The sequence below is a fragment of the Cherax quadricarinatus genome, chromosome 37 (assembly GCF_038502225.1).
Source record: "Cherax quadricarinatus isolate ZL_2023a chromosome 37, ASM3850222v1, whole genome shotgun sequence".
NCBI lineage: Eukaryota > Metazoa > Arthropoda > Malacostraca > Decapoda > Parastacidae > Cherax > Cherax quadricarinatus.
In genome coordinates, this window is record NC_091328.1 from 4720700 (window position 1) to 4724418 (window position 3719).

Sequence of the window (3719 nt, forward strand, 5' to 3'; positions counted from 1 at the left end):
CTAGTGTACCTCTAGTGGCGTTAGTGTACCTCTAGTGGCGCTAGTGTACCTCTAGTGGCGCTAGTGTACCTCTAGTTGCGCTAGTGAACCTCTAGTGGCACTAGTGTACCTTTAGTGGCGCTAGTGTACCTCTAGTGGCGCTAGTGTACCTCTAGTTGCGCTAGTGTACCTCTAGTGGCGCTAGTGTACCTCTAGTGGCGCTAGTGTACCTCTAGTGGCGCTAGTGTACCTCTAGTGGCGCTAGTGTAGCTCTAGTGGCGCTAGTGTACCTCTAGTGGCGCTAGTGTACCTCTAGTGGCGCTAGTGTAGCTCTAGTTGCGCTAGTGAACCTCTAGTGGCGCTAGTGTACCTTCAGTGGCGCTAGTGTACCTCTAGTGGCGCTAGTGTATCTCTAGTGGCGCTAGTGAACCTCTAGTGGCGCTAGTGTACCTTTAGTGGCGCTAGTGTACCTCTAGTGGCGCTAGTGTATCTCTAGTGGCGCTAGTGTACCTCTAGTGGCGCTAGTGTACCTTTAGTGGCGCTAGTGTGCCTCTAGTGGCGCTAGTGCACCTCTAGTGGCGCTAGTGTACCTCTAGTGGCGCTAGTGTATCTCTAGTGGCGTTAGTGTACCTTTAGTGGCGCTAGTGTACCTCTAGTGGCGCTCGTGTACCTCAAGTGGCGCTAGTGTACCTATAGTGGCGCTAGTGTATCTCTAGTGGCGCTAGTGTTCCTCTAGTGGCGCTAATGTATCTCTAGTGGCGCTAATGTACTTCTAGTGGCGCTAGTGTGCCTCTATTGGCGCTAGTGTACCTCTATTGGTGCTAGTGTACCTCTAGTGGCGCTAATGTACCTCTAGTGGCGCTAGTGTGCCTTTATTGACGCTAGTGTACCTCTATTGACGCTAGTGCACATCTATTGGTGCTAGCGTACCTCTAGTGGGGCTAGTGTATCTCTAGTGGCGCTAATGTACTTCTAGTGGCGCTTGTGTATCTCTAGTGGCGCTAATGTGCTTCCAGTGGCGCTAGTGTTCCTCTAGTGGTGCTAATGTATCTCTAGTGGGGCTAGTGTATCTCTAGTGGCGCTAATGTACTTCTAGTGGCGCTAGTGTGCCTCTATTGGCGCTAGTGTACCTCTATTTGTGCTAGTGTACCTCTATTGGCGCTAATGTACTTCTAGAGGCGCTAGTGTGCCTTTATTGGCTCTAGTGTACCTCTATTGACGCTAGTGCACCTCTATTGGTGCTAGCGTACCTCTAGTGGCGCTAGTGTATCTCTAGTGTCGCTAATGTACTTGTAGTGGGGCTTGTGTATCTCTAGTGGCGCTAATGTACTTCCAGTGGCGCTAGTTTACCTCTAGTGGTGCTAATGTATCTCTAGTGGGGCTAGTGTATCTCTAGTGGGGCTAGTGTATCTCTAGTGGCGCTAATGTACTTCTAGTGGCGCTAGTGTACCTCTAGTGGGGCTAGTGTATCTCTAGTGGGGCTAGTGTATCTCTAGTGGCGCTAATGTACTTCTAGTAGCGCTAGTGTGCCTCTATTGGCGCTAGTGTGCCTCTATTGGCGCTAGTGTACCTCTAGTGGCGCTAGTGTACCTCTAGTGGCGCTAGTGTATCTCTAGTGGCGCTAATGTACTTCTAGTGGCGCTAGTGTGCCTCTATTGGTGCTAGTGTACATCTATTGGCGCTAGTGTACCTCTAGTGGCACTAGTGTACCTCTAGTGGCGCTAGTGTATCTCTAGTGACGCTAATGTACATCTAGTGGCGCTAGTGTACCTCTAGTGAAGCCAGTGTACCTGTAGTGAAACCAGTGTACCTGTAATGAAGCCAGTGTACCTGTAGTGAAGCCAGTGTACCTGTAGTGAAGCCAGTGTACCTGCAGTGAAGCCAGTGTACCTGTAGTGAAGCCAGTGTACCTGTAGTGAAGCCAGTGTACCTGTAGTGAAGCTAGTGTACCTGTAGTGTAGCCACTGTACCTGTAGTGAAGCCAGTGTACCTGTAGTGAAGCTAGTGTACCTGTAGTGTAGCCAATGTACCTGTAGTGAAGCCAGTGTACCTGTAGTGAAGCCAGTGTACCTGTAGTAAAGCCAGTGTAACTGTAGTGAAGCCAGTGTACCTGTAGTGAAGCCAGTGTACCTGTAGTGAAGCCAGTGTACCTGTAGTGAAGCCAGTGTACCTGTAGTGAAGCTAGTGTACCTGTAGTGAAGCCAGTGTACCTGTAGTGAAGCTAGTGTACGTGTAGTGAAGCCAGTGTACCTGTAGTGAAGCCAGTGTACCTGTAGTGAAGCCAGTGTATCTGTAGTGAAGCCAGTGTGCCTGTAGTGAAGCCAGTGTATCTGTAGTGAAGCCAGTGTACCTGTAGTGAAGCCAGTGTATCTGTAGTGAAGCCAGTGTACCTGTAGTGAAGCCAGTGTACCTGTAGTGAAGCCAGTGTACCTGTAGTGAAGCCAGTGTACCTGTAGTGAAGCTAGTGTACCTGTAGTGAAGCCAGTGTACCTGTAGTGAAGCTAGTGTACCTGTAGTGAAGCCAGTGTACCTGTAGTGAAGCCAGTGTACCTGTAGTGAAGCCAGTGTATCTGTAGTGAAGCCAGTGTGCCTGTAGTGAAGCCAGTGTATCTGTAGTGAAGCCAGTGTACCTGTAGTGAAGCCAGTGTATCTGTAGTGAAGCCAGTGTACCTGTAGTGAAGCCAGTGTATCTGTAGTGAAGCCAGTGTGCCTGTAGTGAAGCCAGTGTACCTGTAGTGAAGCCAGTGTACCTGTAGTGAAGCCAGTGTACCTGTAGTGAAGCCAGTGTACCTGTAGTGAAGCCAGTGTACCTGTAGTGAAGCCAGTGTACCTGTAGTGAAGCCAGTGTACCTGTAGTGAAGCCAGTGTACCTGTAGTGAAGCCAGTGTACCTGTAGTGAAGCCAGTGTACCTGTAGTGAAGCCAGTGTACCTGTAGTGAAGCCAGTGTACCTGTAGTGAAGCTAGTGTACCTGTAGTGAAGCCAGTGTACCTGTAGTGAAGCCAGTATAACACAAAGGAAGCCTCCGTATCTTATTTAAGGAAGCCACGAACTTTCTGGCGAGTGAACCCAACCCGCAGGAAGTTAGCAGAGAGAAGCCTCACCAGACCTGGAGCAAAGTAAGGCTCCAGTGAAGCCTCTTCGTAGCTTCAAGCTCTGACGTCAGTGCGAGACCTCAGACTTCAGGCTGATCAAGTTTTCGTCTTCAATTTTTATGTGTGTTTGTTTGTTTGTTTGTTTGGTCGTTAAACTTTGGAAATGTTGAAGTGTTGTTGTTGTTGTTGTTGTTGTTGTTAAGCCGCTGTTGCTGCTGCTGCTTGCTGCTTGTTCGCTTGCCTTGCTCGTTGTTGCTGCCGTTGCTGCCGTTGCTGCTGCTGTTGCCTGCTGCTTGCTGCTGCCGGTTGCTGTTGCCGTTGCTGTGCTCCGTTGCCGTGCTAAGCTGCTAGCTTGCCGCTGCTGCCTTGCCGCTGCCGTTGCTTGCTTGTTGTTGTTGTTGCTGTTGCTGCCGTCGTTGCTGCTGCCTGCCGCCGTGCTGCCGCTGCCTTGCTGCTTGCTTGCTGTTGCTGTCGCTTGTTGTTCCTTGCTGTTCCTTGCTGCCGCTGCCGCGGCTGTTGCTGTGCTTGTTGCTGCTTGCTGCTGCTGCTTGCTTGCTTGGTGCTGCTGCCGCCGCCGCCGTTGCCGTTGCTGTTGCTGCTGCCGCCTGCCGCTGCTGCTTGCTGCTGCCTGTTGCTTGTCGCTGCT